The following is an 18791-nucleotide window of genomic DNA, read 5'->3' as shown; positions in this document are numbered from 1 at the left end:
TGTGACTGCTTTATTGTGATATTCGCTTTACTGCTGTGGTCTGGAATACAATCCATAATATCTCCAAGGGCTGCCTGGAGTTCGTGAAGATCACAGCCACAGGAATGAGTGTCTCTGGACCCTTATTGCCAGTCCCCTCAGTTCCCCTGCGGCCCCCACTGTCCAGCGATTACATGGGGAGCATCCCTGCCTCCGTGCCTCTTGGGGACCACACTGAGCTCCTCGGCCTTCCCCTCCTGCCTTCCCTGGAGCCGCTTGGAGAACAGGACCATCCCGGCCAGGTTGCCGTGGCTCCTGGGTTTCAGCTCTTTATGTTACACAGCACAAGTTGCAACCATGAAACTTTAATTTTTTTCTTCCCAACCTTACATCCTTTAGAAACAGCCCCAGCTGAATATAACAAGGATGCCCTTTGGCACATCTTGCCAATCTTGCGAGTGATTCATAGAGCTCACTCGAGGTGCTCAGGGACATGGGAGCTGCCATGTAGTGAAATGACTGGCTGTGCTGGAAGGCAGCACAGATGGCTCTTAATGAGCTTGCCCTGCTCCTCTGGAGCCATGCGGCGCTGCGGATGGGGAGAGCCTGGCAGTGCTGTGGTTATGCTGGGCTTCCTCTGGGCCTCCTGGTCTGCTTATCAGCCCAGTGGAGTTCCCAGAGCCTGCCCACAAGCCCATAGCGCAGGCCAGGCAGAGCCGCGAGGAGCCAGCCCTGTTCCCTGTGGAGTCTTCCTCCTCTGACAGCCCCAGAGGCATGGCCTTTGGTTGGGTTCCCCAGAAACAGAGCCCAAGACAGGAGTTTACTGGGAGACTGCTCCCGGGTAAACCTGTAGGGGAGTGAGGGAATCAGGATGGAGCAGGGAAGAGGCTGGGCAAACATGGAGGTTGAACTAGGGTCTAGGTTGGCCTGATCCTATGGGGAGCTCAGAGGCGTGAGTCTTTCCATCTGGAGTTCAGGCCTTTGGCCCTTGGACACCCAGTCCAGTCCCTGCCAGCTGCTGGCTGCTTCTGCAGGAGGGCAGAACCTCCCAGGCTCTTCTGGGTCAGGTAGCTCCCTTTATTAAGGACGATTCTCTGGAGGAGGGAGCAGCCGTGAAGTGGTTGCCCCCAGAGGCAGCAGCTGGGGGCTGGCTGCACTGGCCAGGAGAAGAGGAGCTCGAGGGCAGGACGCCAGCTGTACCCACTCCAGGTACAATTTCTCACCTGTTGGGAAAATCAAAATGACCGAGCATCTGAAGGTAAGTCACTTGCTGATAGCAAAATGTTGTTTTATATTGTCCCAAGGGTGCCTGCATGCACGCTCAGTCGTATCCATCTCTTTACGACCTCATAGACTTAGCCCGCCAGGCTCTTTCCTCTGTCCATGGGATTTCCCAGGCAAGAATACTGGAGTGAGCTGCCATTTCCTTCTCCAGGGGGTCTCCCTGACCCAGGGATGGAACCCACGTTTCTTGTGACTCTTGGTAAGCAGATTCTCTACCACTGAGGCACCTGGAAACCCATCCCAAGGGTGGGGAGAGGCCAAACACAGCATCATCTCATTCCTCCTCCATCTTACATTACATCTGGTTTTCCATGCACAGGACAATCCCTGTGATTGGGGAAGAAGTACAAGCATAAACACCACTGACTCCTTACTGACTTCCTTAAACATTCTAACCTCCTATAAGACCAGTGAATGCCATATTTTTTCATCTCACTCCCTCTCTTCTTTCATTCTGAAAAAAGTTGCTGCTGAGATGCATGTGGTGTGGAATACCGCAGCGGTGGAGCACGTGTTGTTGCTGGAAGAAACACGGCAGCCATGCAAGGCGACTCAAATATAGAGTGGGCCCCCTCCCAGATTATAAGGATTATAAACAACCTGCCCCTTGGGTACTCGAAGTAAGTACCACGTCAGATGTCAGATGTGCGGCAATGGTCTTTGCTGCTGGCAAACTAGGGAAACAGGAGGGGCAGGACCAGATCATCTTTGTGGGGAGGGGGCATGTCCCTTATTGTTTATAATTTGGGGATGCAAGAGGAGCTCTAGGGGTTCCCTCCTTCTTACTACATTTGCCTTTAATCCAAGGTCAGAGAGTCAGTGTGGGGATTCTTCCTCTTGCTGACCTGTGAAATGAGCCATTATGTGCTAAGCTCTAACTGTGTAAGATATCGGGGGGCTGACTGTGGTGACTAGTTCTTTTGGGTACCATCAGGGAGTCCTGGGTCCCTCAGAGCAAACGTCAGATTCTCCTCAAATGTTCTGATGAGGTCCCTCTCCCCAGAACATAGTTACCCTGCGAAATGGCCATGGGTCCCTTTGGGAAAGTGGTGACGGCAGGGAGTCAGGGCAGCCTGGAGACACTTGGGTTTCCCTGTTAAAATAGCTTCTCCAGGTGGCAGCATTACAGGACTCTGGAAAGGTGGGAAGAGCCTCTTCAAACCGGGAATGAAGAGATATTTTCTGGCAAGAGGATTTGTGGGACTTTGTATCTAGAAGAGGCCAGTTTATCCCAGGCTAAATATAAGATGTCATGTGCATACTTGTGATGTTATCACATTATCTAGAAATTCTGGTCTTCTGAATAACTCGGATCTGGCAACTGCTCTGGTGGCTGTAGTTAAGCTCCAGTTGGCCAAACTAGAGGTTCAGGAGTATAAGGTCAAGTGGCATCATAGTTAGCTGCCATCCTATTTTAGTCCTAAGGACTCCATGATCACCTGGCTATGCCTAAAAGCTCTAAAAGTGGTCAGGCTGTTCTGAGTGCTACCCCAGCCTGTCTGCTGATTGCTGTGACCCCAAGCACCTTCTGGAAGCCGGTGCCACCTCTTGGCCTCAGCCACCTCCATATCCCTTCACCTACCACTGACATCAGGCCGTTTTAGCACCGTCTCTCCCGCAAGCACATCTAAACTACAGGCAAGAGTACAGCACCACTTTTCAAAGATCCCCCTTCTTTCCTTATTCATGTAATTCTCAAGACTTTGGCAAAGAGTGTCTTCAGGGCACTTCCAGGGGATGTGGTTAGGGAATGAGTGACTGGACCTTGTATAATTATTCCAGTCCAAGGTGTATAAAGATGCATCTTTCCTCTATATCAGAGCTTCATAACCTTGAGAATGCATTTTAACCGTCTGAGAAGCTTTGACGAAATACTGGTGCCCACGCCCCATCCACAAATATTCTGATTTAATGGGTCTGGAGTGTGACCCTAGCATCAGTATTGTGAAAAGCCCCTCAGATAATTCTAATGTGCAACCATGTTGAGAGCTGCTGTTCTACATCAGGCCATGGAATTTCTAGAACTCTGATTCATGTTGGCTGCCACTGAATTCAGGGTTAAGCCCACCAGTCAATTAGAAAGAATAATTAGAATAGTGATTACTATTCTAATAGTGACGATCTTGAGCGGTAGACTGTTCGATATAGTCTTTTAAACAAGAGCTCTCCAGCATTTCTTGCCTGGTGAATCCCACGGAAAGAGGAGGCTGGCGAGCTGCAGTCCACGGGGTCGCCAAGAGTTGGAACGACTGAGCGACTGCACTTTCACTTTTCTCTGGTTGGAGCTCTCCAGCTGACAGATGCAGCTCTATCTACACCCTGTCCCCGCTTCTCTGGCCCAGCATCGTCAGAAGCAACCCTCTCACTTGCCTCCATGCTTCTTTCTGGAACAAATTAGCAGGTTCTTACACATCTTTGTTTGCAGATGCCCTTTCTTCCCAGGTTTAACTTTATATCTGGCCTCCTTTGACTATCTTCTGGCCTCCTCTGATGTCTTCTGATAGAGTGAGTGGTGGTGTTGGCCAGCAGTGAGGGGAACTTGGTGGGATTTAGAGGTACCCAGCCAAGTAGCTTCTGTGGGTGAGGCGTTCCAGGTCCTGGAGCAGTCAGGGATGGAAGGGTTTACTGTTCTGAGAAGCATCTGGGGCGGCCAGTTGACCCATCTGGCTGTGAATTCCTCATGCTCTTCATACCATTTGATGGCAGCCTCGTTAGATTCCTCTGAGCTTTGCCTTCAATGTGCTCTTCAAGGTGCCCCAGGAAAACACTGTTTTCAAGACTCACCTCTTTGACTGCTCAGTCCCCTTCCTTATTGCCAACTGGCTCTTCACTGCTATCCCTTCCAACTGGGTCAGATAACCAACCCCTCATTCCTACCCAGGGTCCGTAGCTGGCAACAACTTGTAGTCCCAGTTTCTGGATAAGTCTGGTGTCTAGTGGCGAGACTGACTCTAAGTAGGGAAAGCATTTGTTAAAAACACATTACCAGGTGCCTCAGTGGTGAAGACTCCAGCCGCCTGGGCAGGAGACATGGGTTCGGTCCTTGATCTGGGAAGATCCCACACGCTGCGGAACAACTAAGCTCGTGTGCCACAACTACTGCCCTGTGCTTTAAAGCCTGGCAGCCACGAACTGCTGAGCCCACACCCCACGACTACTGAAGCCCGCTAGCCCATGCTCCACAACAAGGGAAGCCTCCCCAGCGAGAAGCCCACGCACTGAGCATAGCCCCTTCAGAGAGAAGCCCCTGCTCTCTGAAACTAGAGAAAAGCCCAAAGCAGCAGTGGAGAATCAGCACAGCCAAAAGCAATAAATAAATAAATAAAATTATTTTTTAAAACCCACATTACCATAGCTCATAGAAGTGCTGGGAGGGTGGAGAATCAAGCTCACAGCTCAGCTCCCAGAATCACACTGCAGGGCTGACTTGCTGAGCTCATCTCTGCCTCTGGAACTAGAGGAGCCCTCCCCTACTCTGCTCCACCCCCTGAGGCTAACTTCTCCCCAGGAAGTGACCTTGTCCCCACTGCTGACCCCGAAAGCTAGATGCCTCTGCCACCACCCTGCAGAAGGTTCTGGGTAGAGCGTCTTTCGCTGACATATGATTTCTGAAATCGTATCTCAGACATATAGATGAGTCTGAGTAGACATGTAGGTCATGTGCCTGTGTCCCAGCAGCTGAGGTGCTGCTGCTGCTACTGCTGCTAAGTCGCTTCAGTTGTGTCTGACTCTGTGCGACCCCGTAGACCGCAGCCCACTAGGCTCCTCTGTCCCTGGGATTCTCCAGGCAAGAACACTGGAGTGGGTTGCCATTTCCTTCTCTAATGCATGAAAGTGAAAAGTGAAAGTGAAGTCGCTCAGTCGTGTCCGACTCTTAGTGACCCCATGAACTGCAGCCTTCCAGGCTCCTCCGTCCATGGGATTTTCCAGGCAAGAGTCCTGGAGTGGGTTGCCATTGCCTTCTCCAAGCTGAGGTGCTAGGGAACTGATTTCTCTGGGTTCTATTCTCTAATTCCTTTATCTTAAGGAATTGGCTTCTGTGATTGCGGGGCTGGCGATTCTGAAGCCCTCAGCGCACCCAGCAGGCTGGAAGCTTTCAGGCAGGAAAGCTAAGATAAGCAGTCTTGAGGCAGGAGTGTTTCTTCCTCAGGGAAACTTGTTTTGCTCTTAAGGCCTTTCAACTGATCAGATAAGGCTTCCCCACGTGATCAATGATAATTTCTTTTACTTAGCGTCAACTAATTGTTGAGGTTAGCCACAGCAACACCCACCTTACTGTTGGATTGAATAACTGGGCACTATAGGTCTGTCTTACTTCCCTGGTGGCTCAGATGGTAAAGCGTCTGCCTACAATGCGGGAGACCTGGGTTCGATCCCTGGGTTGGGAAGATCTGGAGAAGGAAATGGCAACCCACTCCAGTACTCTTGCTTGGAAAATCCTATGGACAGAGGAGCCTGGTAGGCTACAGTCCATGGGGTTGCAAAGCATCGGACACGACTGAGCAACTTCACTCACTTCACTCACAGGTCCATCTAGTCAAGGCTATGGTTTTTCCTGTGGTCATGTATGGATGTGAGAGTTGGACTGTGAAGAAGGCTGAGTGCCAAAGAATTGATGCTTTTGAACTGTGGTGTTGGAGAAGACTCTTCAGAGTCCCTTGGACTGCAAGGAGGTCCAACCAGTCCATTCTAAAGGAGATCAGTCCTGGGTGTTCTTTGGAAGGAATGATGCTAAAGCTGAAACTCCAATACTTTGGCCACCTCATGGGAAGAGTTGACTCATTGGAAAAGACTCTGATGCTGGGAGGGATTGGAGGCAGGAGGAGAAGGGGATGACAGAGGATGAAATGGCTGGATGGCATCACCGACTCGATGGACATGAGTTTGAGTGGACTCCGGGAGTAGGTGATGGACAGGGAGGCCTGGCGTGCTGCAATTCATGGGGTTGCAAAGAGTCGGACACAACTGAGTGACTGAACTGAACTGATAGGCAGCTTCCCAGGTGGCTCAGTGGTAGAGAATCCACCTGCCAGTGCAGGAGATGCAGGAGACTTGGGTTTGATTCCTGGGTTGGGAAGATCCCCTGGAGAAGGAACTGGCAACCCACTCCATTCTTGCCTGGAAAATTCCATAGACAGAGGAGCCTGTTGGGCTATAGTCCATGGGAGTTGGACACGACTGAGCAACTGAGCACACACTGCACACACGTAGGCTGGTATCCAAACTGATGTATAAAAATACCCAGCAAAGGATGGTTGTTTCCTCAAGTTAGAGATGGTGTTTAAAAGGTACTGGGAAGCCAGAAAAACGTGGGAAATATTTATGCTGTTGTTAAGTCGCTTCAGTCATGTCTGACTGTGCAACCCCATAGACGGCAGCCACCAGGCTCCCCCGCTCCTGGGATTCTCCAGTCAAGAACACTGGAGTGGGTTGCCATTTCCTTCTCCGATGCATGAAAGTGAAAAATGAAAGTGAAGTCGCTCAGTCATATCCAACTCTTCATGACCCCATGGACTGCAGCCCACCAGGCTCCTCTGCCCATGGGATTCTCCAGGCAAGAGTACTGGAGTGGATTTATGATGCACCCCCAAACTCACCACTTATGATGACATGACGATGGAAGTTCCCTGGTGGTCCAGTGGTTAAGACTCCATGCTGCCAGTGCAGGGGACCTGGGTTCTATCCCTGGTTGGGGAACTAAGATCACACATGCTGCGGGGCAACTAAACCCGCACACTGCAACAAAGACCCAGTGCAGACACACAAAAGGAGGAAATCCATGCGATGATCAAAGGGCAGAAGGATCAAGGATCAAGAAGTCAATGGGGGCGATCAAAGAGGAGAAGCAGCAGCAAGAACAGCTTGCTAATCTCCTTGTCAATGAGGAGATACCATCACAGGGAGAACTGGGTTTCAGTTTTGTGAGCTCTTCCACAAGCTTGCAAACACCCTGGTCCCCGGATCTGAGGGAGCCCTGGTAGGCCAACAGTTGACACAGCATCGTGTCCCCCACTGAGGAAACTCCAGGCAGAACTTCAGCTCATGGACTATTTTATGAACTCTGAAACTACAGTAATGTCTCAAGTCCCCTGAAATCTATTTCATCACTCTAAACATAATCCCACAAAAACCCAGATCCTCAGGATGGGGGAGGAAAAATGATGGTTCAGTAGAAGAGGATTTGTTAAAGAATATGCTTTTTACTACAAAAAAAAAAAAAAAATCAGCTCTTTGAAGAGAGGATGGGCTGGGCATGGGTGGTGGCCAGCTCACTGGTATCCAGTACTGGCCCTTGAAGTTCTGCCCAAGCCCATGCTGACTACATGTGAGGAGAACCCCACTGCTCTCTCCCGACAGCTTACTGGAGTGGGGATTTAAAACATGGTTCTGAGAGGTACCAGGAGGGGAATGGGCATTCAGAAAATGGAGGAAGAGTTCCAGTTCAATTGCTTAAGTTATAAAACATCTGCGTCTCAGTTTTGTCACTGGCGAAATGGGAAAATACAAGGATCTACTCACAGAGCAAGGTTTCAGAGTGCAGTTGTAAAATTTTATGTTGCTTTGACTCTTTCCTTGCCTCATTTCCTTTTTTATTGTATATCCTTTTTTATTTTATGTGACCGGTACTACGATTGAGCGCAAACTGTTCTCAATTTAGCAGGAAGGACAGTCACTTCCAGATTCTTTAAGGATTTGGATAGTCTGGACTTGATCAAATACCTGGCTGAACACAAGACAAAATAATGAGAAGGGTTTCTTAGCTGAGGTCCTCTGGAAAGCAGAGCCTGAAGCAAACACTAAACCATTGACATTAATTGCGTTTTTTTGTTTGTTTGTTTTCTTTTCAATGAGTAGCTTTTAATTAAAGTATAGTTGATTTATAATATTGTGTTAATTTCTGTTGTACCGCAAAGTGATTCAGTTAAACAGTGATTAAATTTTTTCATATTCTTTTCCATTACGGCTCATTGTAGGATATGGACTATGGTTCTCTGTGCTGTACAGCAGGACCTTGTTATCTGTCCTTCCCACATCTGAAAGCTTACACCTGCTAACCCCGGCCGCCCTCCCGCTCCATCCTTCACCCAACCCTCTCCCACTCTGCAGCCACCAGTCTGTTCTCATGTTTTATCTTTCATAGACAGGTTCATCTGTGTCATATTTTAGACTCCACATGTAAGTAACATCATATGGTGTTTGCCTTTCTCTGTCTGACTTCCCTCATTTAAAGTATGACAAACTCTAGTTGCATCCATGTTGCTGCAAATGGCGTTATTGCATCCTTTTTATATGACTGAGTAGTATTCCATTGTACATGTGTACCACATCTTCTCTGTCCATCCATCTGTCAATGGACATTTAGGTTGTTTGCATGTCTTGGCTATTGTGAATAGTGTTGCTCTGTATCCCTGTACACACATAGGGATATGTGTACCTTTTTGAATTAGAGTTTTGTTTGGATATATGCCCAGGAGTGGGATTGCTGGATCATATGGTAATTCTATTTTTAGTTTATTGAGGATCTGCCATACTATTCTCCGTAGTGGCTGCAACTTACATTCTCAGCAGTGTAGGAGGGTTCCCTCTCCTCTGCACCTTCCTGAGTATTTGTTATTTGGAGACTTTTTAATGCTGGCCATTTTGACTGGTATGAGATTGTACCTCACTATAGTTTTGATTTGCTTTTCTCTAATAATTATCAATGTTGAGCATCTTTTCATGTATCTATTGGGCATCTTTGGAGACATGTCTATTTAGGCTGCATGTAAATCAATGCATTTAGAACACATCCTCTCACCATATAGAAAAATAAACTCCAAATGACTTAAAGACTTAAACGTAAGACATGATACCATAAAACTCTTAGAAGAGAACATAGGCAAACATTCTCTGACATAAATCATGCCAATGTTTTCTTAGGTCAGTCTCCCAAGGCAATAAAAATTAAAACAAAAATAAACAAATGAGACCTAATCAAGCGTACAAGCTGTTGCACAGCAAGGGAAACCATAAACAAAGCAAAAAGACAGACTACAGGATGGAAGGAGATATTCACAAACAATGAGACTGACAAGGGCTTTATTTCCAAAATATACAAACAGCTCATACAACTTAACAACAACAACAAACAACCCAATCCAAAAATGGACACGGATTGTTTGAGAATTGTATAGCCCAGGACAGTGAGAGGGGGGAAAGGAAAGGGGGCATGGATAAGGAAAATTGCAAAACAACACGATGCGATGGTACCACCCCGGTTACCACTTCATGACAAGCTGAGAAGGGAGAAGCAGGTAACTTAGCAGGCATGTTTGTCCAGCACATGGGACTCCTCCAAAACGATTGTGAGAGAGAGCTAGCCCTCTGTGGTAGTCCATGGAAGACAGAAAGAAGGCACACTTGGTGCTGCCCCTGATGAATGCCGAAAGAGAACACCTTCGCCACCCTCCATCTGTTGTTGTGTCTTATGAACATGGGCATCTTGGGCTTTGGCTGGAAGCTAATTAGTGTTCTCTGGCTCCTTTGGCAGGGGTGACGGTGGATTCTCCAATTCCATTCCAATCTCCCCATGGGAGCTGTAGCTAATCTCACCCATGGGAGCTGTAGCCAGCGTCCCCACTAAGTCACCCTAGAAGCAAGCAACCTCACCAAGGCAAGCACTGACCTTTTTCCCTTCAAAGGTAGGTTCAGTCTCAATATGAGAAAAATGTCTTCCTGCCTTGAGCATGACTATCATACCTCTGGTATAATTGTGGCAAGGTGAATTTGACTTTTTCTGTCCCAGAAAGAGTTTCCAAAGTGGCTGTAGATGGTGTCTTAGCTACCCTGCATGGGTGGTACCAATTCAGATTAAAAATCTTCTTGATTCCACTTCACTCTAATACCATGGCTAATGCATAGGAGACATACAACATGCATATTGCTCCTTCAACACTCCTCTTATTTATGATGGTGTTGCCATTGAACCCATTAAATAACTGTTTTCCCCATTACCTCTTTCTCTTATATTTATCCCTCCCCTCTTCTTTTACTTCCAACCTCATATTTTGCAGTTTGGTCTCTTCTTTGTGGTTTTGTATACCCCTTGTAATTATGAAGTGGATGGGCTCTTTGGTGATAAACTTTTGAGGAATTCCTACCAGAGAACAAGAAAGTTAAAGTCTTCTCTCAGTTCAACAAAGAGCTGTGGTTCTGTTTACCTCGGTAGAGTTGCAATCAGAAAGTACTAAAGAGCCCAGATTAATGCTCTAAACAGCTTCTATGTGGGTGGGCAGGCAATTAAAAGCTAGACATGTTCAAATTCTTAGAGGATGTCTAGGTGGTAAAAATGTTGTCAACACATCCAAGGAGGAGTTTGCCAGGTTTTGTTGGAAAAACACAATTTTCATGTCCACAAAGGAAACTCTCATCTCATCTTGTCAAGCTGGGTTTGCAGCTTGGAACGACTCTGTCATTCCAATTGTCATTGCCCTTAAGTGTTGATTCTCTTTAATGAAGCAGGGATGTTGACATGAGCTTCGTGTATATCATCGTACTCTTCACAATAGTGAAGTGAAGTGAAAGTCACTCAGTCGTATCTGACTCTTTGCGACCCCATGGAGTATATAGTCCATGGAATTTTCCAGGCTAGAATACTGGAGTGAGTAGCCTTTCCCTTCTCCAGGGGATCTTCCCAACCCAGGGATCAAACCCAGGTCTCCCGCATTGCAGGCAGATTCTTTACCAGCTGAGCCACAAGGGAAGCCCAAGAATACTGGAGTGGGTAGCCTATTCCTTCTCCAGCAGATCTTCTTCACCTGGGAGTCGAACGGGGGTCTCCTGCATTGCATGTGGATTCTTTACCAACTGAGCTATCAGGGAGTAGGCATTATTTCCATTTTGCAGGTGATAGGACTTGGTCTCACACAAGTTAAGAAGCAGAGCAAAAGGTACAGAGTTTCCAGGGGGAGGGTTAAAATCTTAGGACTGAGTCCTAACTCCAAAGCCCATTTCATTCCCACCCTACCACTTGTTACCTACTTTCTGAGAAGGCACTTCGGATTTGAAGATGTAGGTTGGTTGAAGGTACAAGAATGGCAAGAGATATACCATGCAGGCAGCAACCATAAGAGAGCTGGAATGGCTATCCAAATATCAGGCAAAACATAGACTTTAAAACAGAAAAGTGACTAGAGGTAAATACTTTGGCCACCTGATGTGAAGAGCCAACTCACTGGAAAGACCCTGATGCTGGAAAAGATTGAGGGCAGGAGAACAAGGGAGCAACAGAGGACGAGATGGTTGGCTGGCATCACCGACTCAATGGACATGAGTCTGAGCAGAATCCAGGAGACAGTGAAGGAAGAGAAGCCTGGTGTACTGCAGTCCATGGGGTCACAAAGAGTCAGGCACAACTTAGCAACTGAACAACAAAAGTTAAATGTGGATGTTTTATAATAATAAAAGGGTCATTCCATTAGAAAGCTGTAACAATTATAGTTACAGTCCATGGTGGCTTAGATAGTAAAAAACCACCTGCAATGCTGGAGACCCGGGTTTGATCCTGGGTCAGGAAAATTCCTTGGAGAAGAGAATGGCTACCCACTCTGGTGTTCTTGCCTGGGGAATTCCACCGCCACAACTAGAGTGTAGTCCTTGCTTGCCACAACAGAGAAAAGCCTGCCCAGCAGTGAAGACCCAGCACAGCCAAAAATAAATAAAATTATAAAACACAAGATATATGACCCATGATAACATGCTTGTTTTGTGATGAGTAACTGAAATAAGCCTAACTGTGTGACACGTAAGCTGAAATAGAGTCATGGAGAGAAGGTTGCTAACGTGACACACTAATGCTGCCAGGATTTGAACCCAGGCAGAGCTTAGGCCCTTAACCGCTAGTTAAAATGCACTGAGCACCTTCTATGTGCCAAACACTGCTTTCTTTTCCATAGAAGTATTGGCTCACTCAACTCCCTTTCCAACTTCTTTCCAAAAATACCTTCCTCCACTGCAAAGACTAGAAAGCTTGGCATTTTCCAGACCCCCTAAAAGCTTGTTTTCAGATGTTCTCCTGTGAGACTTTGATGGACTGCTGAGTTACTTGAGCAGAGAAGCAGCATCCGAGGCTCCATGTTCCCGGCGCAGGTTGGGCTAGAGGTGGCGTGGTTCCCAAGCTAACAACTGTCGTGGCCACTTCCTGACCCTGCAGTTTCCTGATTATGTAGAGGAGCATGTCTATTCGTGGGCCTGTTTGGGACTGTGCTTTTGGCAGTTGTTCCTGAGAGTTCAGCCTAGAGCTGATTTCCTCAGGCCCTGTAATGATTCTGTAAGTTTTCTATTCTCCTTAATACCTTTCTCAGCTGGAGCAGATTCTGTTATCTGCAACCAAGGGTCCTCATTAACACCGTTGGATTCCCTCCCCCGGGGTTAGTTGATGTCTTCAGGAGGAAATCGAAACTCCAAGAAGTTAGAAGATTTGTCAAAGTCATACCACTTTCTAAGCGGGAAAGAAGGAACTTCGATTTCGTTGTGTCCAACTCCGAAGCCTGGGATTCAACTACTGTATTTCACTGTTTGGGTTTTTGTTTCCATTTTTCTGCTAGGCTTGAATGCAATCACAGCCCATCAATTTTTAAGGTATCCTTATTATCAGAGCCAGTTCTGTTCCTCTCCTCCTCTCTCAGTCTTTCTGGAATGTGTTCTGAATATCTGGCAGCTCCAGCAGCGATTATCTTTTTTTTTTCCCTATCACTAAGGGTTTTATTCTTATTTTTTAGAACTTTTTACTTTATCCTGGAGTATATCCAATTAATGGGGCTTCCCAGGTGGTTCAGTGGTAAGGAGCCCGCCTGCCAGTATAGGAGATGCAGGAGACGTAGGTTCAGTCTCTGGGTTGGGAAGATTCCTTGGGGTGGGAAATGGCAACCCACTCCAGTGTTCTTGGACAGAGGCGTCTGGTGGGCTACAGTCCACTGGGTTGCAGAGTTGGACATGACTGAGCACGCAGGCACACAGAGCCAATTAACAATGTTGTCATAGTTTCAGGGGACAGCAAAGGGACTCAGTCATACACATACATGTATCCAGTTCTCCCCCACCCATCCAGGCTGCACATAACACTGGGCTGAGTTCCCTGTGCTCTACGGTAAGACCTTGTTGGTTATCTGTTTTAAATATAGCAAAGTGGACATGTCAGCGTACCTCTTAATGACTTATCTCCGTTGTCCGGTATTAAGCTGGACCTCATGCTGGGAGTTCCACATCATCCTCCAATAATCCCACAGATGGGTAACGTAATCCTCATCTTAAAAAGCAGAAAAGAGATCCTCAGGGCTGTTGACTGAAGATCCTAGCTGGTTAGTTAAGGTCATGCTAGCTGGTGGAACAAGCAATCCTAACAATATACAGTGGCTCAAACATGATAGGAATTTATGTTTCATCCACCCAAGCCTAAACAAATGCTCCTGATAGGCAGCGGCGCCCCTGCGAGTGGTGACTTAGGGACCCAGGCTGTCTCCATCCTAGGGTTTTGTCACTTTCAACAGGTGGCTTCCTCCAAGTCAGGGCAGTGGATGGAGAAAGGGCATGGATGACCCCATGTGGGTTTGTCTTATGGACCAGGCCTGAAAATGATGCTTGTCAGCTCTGCTCTCTTTCTATTGGCAAAAACTCAGCCACAAGGTCAGACTTAACCTCAAGGGAGGGTGGGAAATGTATGTGTAAGGAATACTGGGAAATGTAGTCTAGCCACACGCCCAGGGAGAAGACAAAATGGGCCTGATGACTGTTAGCCAGCGCCGCATAGCAGTCTCAGTGTGCCCGGTGCCAGCCGCGTTCTCCTCTCTGCTGCCCAGTCCTCTTTGTCAACAGTGATGGTGCAGAGAGAAGGGGCTTGGAGCCCTGGTGCTCACTTTGTCACTGGCTGCACGACTCTGGGGAAGTCATGTCACTGTTTGTGACCTCCTTCTCCACTTCAGTAAAATGAAGGGATTGGGCTAGCTGTGTCTAAAAGCCCTAGCCAGCTCTAACATTAACTTTGACTATGCTAGTGGCCTTCGTTATGGTTTGTCTAGAAGAGATGTTTTCAAAACATCTTTTTAAAACATTTATTCTTTCTTCAAGAGGCAAGTCACCTGGAGGCCCAGTATATGATAGATGAAAGGAGAACTGCCCTGGCTAGAGGCAGGAGAGGAGCTGGGAGCCCCTGGAGGGTCCCTGTGGACCTTAAGTCTCCAAGAAGCATAGTCTGAACTCCAGCTGTCTAAACCACAGGGGTCCCTCCAGGGGTGCATGCCTGGTCTCTGAATAGCACAGGTGACCCCTGGACTCATTCCTTCATTCTTCCATCTCATCTTACTGAGTTCCTATTTGGAGACGCAGGAGGGTACAGTAGACACGTGATGTCAGAACTTGGGTTTAAATTTTGAATCTGCCACTTAATAGCCAAAGGGTTGCATTTTGAACAAGCTCCTTGATTTCTTTCTAACTCAGTTTCCTCATCTACGAGACGCAGAAAATATGCATCTCATGTGTTTGCTCAGCCCTCTTCCTTGTACTCTTTCTCCTTAGGACTTATCACCTTGTACTGTGTCGTGTCATTTTCTTATTTATCTTATTCCTTTTCTGTCTCCTCCACTAGAATATCAGCTCCTTGAAGTAGTGACTTTCGTCTATTTTGTTCTCTGGTGTATCACCACATCTATGTCCAAGCCTAGCTCAGTAATCATTGTTCAGTAAATATTGTTGAATGTGATTTCCTTAAAGCCCTCAGAATGGGGCCAGGTACATTATAAGCATTTAGTAAATGTTAGCTGTTAGTATTTTTATTGGGTCCTGATGCTGGGAGGGATTGGGGGCAGGAGGAGAAGGGGACGACAGAGGATGAGATGGCTGGATGGCATCGCTGACTCGATGGACGTGAGTCTGAGTGAACTCCGGAGTTGGTGATGGACAGGGAGGCCTGGCGTGCTGCGATTCATGGGGTTGCAAAGAGTCGGACACGACTGAGCAACTGAACTGACTGAACTGATTGATGAGGATACAGTGTTGAAAAGACTCAGATATTGCTCTAGCCTTCATGGACTTTACAGTTCAGAGAGGAATCATATGAAATAAAGAAGTAAATTAAATATCTATTATGTATTAGTGTTAGTTGCTCAGCCATGTCTGACTGTTTGTGAGCCCATGGACTGTAGCCCAGCAGGGATTCTCCCAGCAAGAATACTGGGTTGCTATTCCCTTCTCCAGGGGATCTTCCCAACCCAAGGATCGAACTCTGGTCTCCTGTACTGCAGGCGGATTATTCACCATCTGAGCCATTAGGGAAGCCCCCTATTATATGTTACACACGTTTAAATTGGAACACGTGTTGTGAATGTCTAGGGAGCCATGAAAGAATGTAACGGGAAGATATCATTTGTTTTTGTTTTCTGGTAGGGTGGGGATGAGTCGGAGGGCAACAAGTCTGAGCTGGCTTCTTTGAGGTAAATCATTTGAGCTGAGACCTGACAGGTGAACGGGAGCAGGCCAGGCACAGGGACAGCGTATGGGAGGCCTCAAGGCAGGATGGAACTTGGAGTTTCTGGGATCGGAAGGAAGACCAGTGGGGCTGGTGCCCAGTTAGTGAGGGGGGCAGTGATAGGAAGGTCTGCTGGGGAGGCAGGGACTGGAGGGGGCAGGATGTACAGAGCCTCGTCGTTCCCAGCGGGGCGAAGTCGTTGCTTAACAAGCAGTGGGTCCCCCAGGCAAGGGATGTGTTTAAGCAGAAGAAGGACATGGTCACATTCACAAGAACCATCTGGTTGCTGAGCAGGCAGCGAGCTGCAGGGGAAGAAGGGAAGTCAAACACAGAGGCAGCACTCCATGTCTGCACCAAATTCCACTGGTCAATGTTCTTCTTCTGCCATTTTTTCACAAGTCTTGCACTACTTAGGCAAACTCTTTCTTACTACCTACTAGTCAAGTTCTAGGGCTCGATCTTGAAACTGCCGGTCCTTCTAACTGCTAGGGAAAGAATTTTCATCATGCTATGAAAGAAAAATGTTTTCAGCAAAGAGAACTCTGCTCAATATTCTGTAACAACCTAACTGGGAAAAGAATTTGAAAAAGAATAGATGCATGTATGTATAGATACTTGTAACTGAATCATTTTTTGGACACCTGAAATACAACATTATTAATCAACTGTAATATAATTTTTTTAATGTAGAAAGGAGATAATTCCTAAAAGAGACAGAAAGCAAAGAAAGAGAGATAGATGTTGCCTTCTTCCCCACAGCTGTAGAAAAGCAGATACTATCTTACATCTTAAACCTGTTTTTGCAAATGCTGTTTCTGACAAGGTCTTCTGTAAGACGCCTGGATTTTGGAGATGGCTGCTCTGCCTTACCACCACCTTTTAACCTCTAAAATGTCTTTTGTTCAAACTGAATGCCCTAGTAGTAAGATTTAAAATGGCATCTTTATTTTCTTAAACTGGTAAATATCCATGAGGTTTCCTTCTTAAGCCTGGAGGAGAACATTAACCCTAACTTCTTTCTTTGTAAAAAATGCCTTTCTGTATCTCTTTTTAAAACAAGAGTTTGCTGGCTTTGGCTCATTTAGATTAACTCAGAAGACTCTAGGGAGCTTTTTTGCAAAGTCAGGTGACAGACGCTGCAGGTTTGGATTAGGATGGGGTTGGTAGGGATGAGAGAGCCTGGCACTGGACAGAATCAAGAAAGATTTCGGAAGTAGAATTGACAGGATTTGGGGAAAGACTGAACTGAGCGTGGGAGGGACTTTGCCAGATGACTCCCAGGTTCCTTGCATGAACCACACGGAGAACTGTCCGTGTAAAGAAGTGGGAGGGTGGAATGTCCCTCAGAAATCTGTTTACTCCACAATTAGTGACGTCAAGAGGCCCTTTGTGCAAAATTTCCCTCTTCAGAGGCCCCAGAGTGAAAGCTTAAAGGTCATTGACTGTGTCTGAACAGGATTAGAGTAAATGGGGTGGGGTGGGTCACAGGGGCTCTTGGTGAATCAGAAGGTGGATACTCCTCATAGCCGTCACTGATGGTATACTGGGACGTGCACTCTCCACTGAGCCCCAGAGAGGTGGCATTTCTGCTTGACGTCCACTCAGCTCTGTCCTCTGGACGCTGGGGACTTCAGAGGTCAGAGCAGGGGGAGACATCTCACTGTTAAGAAAACTCTGCCACTGGATTATTTTACCGGAGGTAAGGACAGGGCTGAATGGCTGAAGAAATAGGCTGGAGATCGAATTGCTGTGAGAAACTAAATGTACAAATGCAGAGGGCCAGACTACATATAATAAGAGAACCCTGACCCACAATCTGCTACCACCACTCAGGAAGCCAGCCCACAAGCCTTGTAACATTCTACCCAACATGACTGGGACATCACAGTCAGTAACAGCCAGCTTCCCTATTGTGTGTCCCCCCTTCCAACTTAGGACCAGTCACAGAAGGCCAAACACTTTCCCCTAGCCAACCACATAGGATGCCATGCCCTCTTCTGGTTTGCCTGCCTCCAGCCCCACGGACTCCAATCAGGGCACACCTTGATTGACCCTTCCCTTTATCTGCTACAAAGCTTTCCCACTCCGTTTGCCTTTGAGTCTCCTCCAAAGGCAGGTGATGGCACTGACTCCCTTGCTGTGCAGCAAGCTCTGAACAAATAGCCTTGGTTTGTTCTCATCAGGATGGTTTGCACTTATTTCCACACCTGGCCCCTCATGGAAGCTAACTTGCTGGGGACTTGAGGAAGGGGAAGACAGAGCTGGACCTTGAGGTCTCTGCTTTTCTCCGTGTTGGGGCAGACGGCTGACTCTTCATCAGAGGTGGTGCTGGCCACATCTGGCAATTAATCTGACACCTTCCCAATGCAGCTGAGGGGTAAGACTGAGTAGGAGGAGGGCCACCTGCTGGGACAGACCCTCTGAGAAACAGCTGTTTGAAGGGGTGTGTGTGCCCGTGTGCGTATGTTTTCCTGAAATCCTGTAGCTCCTTTATAGGAAGAAAGCCCATAATGGCCACAGACACAACCTTAGAGTATGGAGCTGTACAAGTGGCCCACGTGGTGTGTTCTCTTACCGAAGAATTTGTACAGAGTATATGTACCTCTGCCTGGAACTGGGTCCAAAATCCTGCCTTTATCACTCTCTGGCTGTGTGATTTTGGGTAAGTTACCTGCCCCACTCCGGGGTCTCAGAGTCCTCCTGTGTTTATTTCACGGGCATTTTGAGGGGTGTAAGTCTGCACACCACCTGTGTCTGAATCTGGAGTATTTGTTGAGAATACAGGTTTCTGGGCCCCATGCCAGACCTAGTGAATCAAGAGTCTCTGGCAGTGGTCTAGGTGTCTACCGGACTAGCCGGTTCTCTGAGTGATTTTTCTGCTCATTAAAATGTAGGAACCTCAGGGTTACTGTGTCTTAGATGCTTCCAAGGTTCCAAGGATGATCAAGACCCGATGCCTCTCCTGACTAAGGGCTCGTGTACGGAAACATCCAAGGCAAAGCACCTTGCAATAAACCTAGAAACGGAG

At 47.3% G+C, this 18791-nt stretch overlaps 1 long non-coding RNA gene across 1 annotated transcript; it reads right to left on the bottom strand.

Moving 5' to 3' along the window:
• Positions 1–328: 328 nt before the first annotated feature.
• On the bottom strand, positions 329–4681 carry LOC101907967 (uncharacterized). Its single transcript, XR_239466.5, has 2 exons — positions 4614–4681; positions 329–1202 (listed from the first exon to the last, which is right to left on the bottom strand). It is a non-coding gene; the product is annotated as an uncharacterized lncRNA (long non-coding RNA).
• Positions 4682–18791: the final 14110 nt, after the last annotated feature.

The sequence above is a fragment of the Bos taurus genome, chromosome 22 (assembly GCF_002263795.3).
Source record: "Bos taurus isolate L1 Dominette 01449 registration number 42190680 breed Hereford chromosome 22, ARS-UCD2.0, whole genome shotgun sequence".
NCBI lineage: Eukaryota > Metazoa > Chordata > Mammalia > Artiodactyla > Bovidae > Bos > Bos taurus.
The sequence above is the reverse complement of the archived record's forward strand: the minus strand, read 5'-3'. Positions and strand labels throughout refer to the sequence as shown.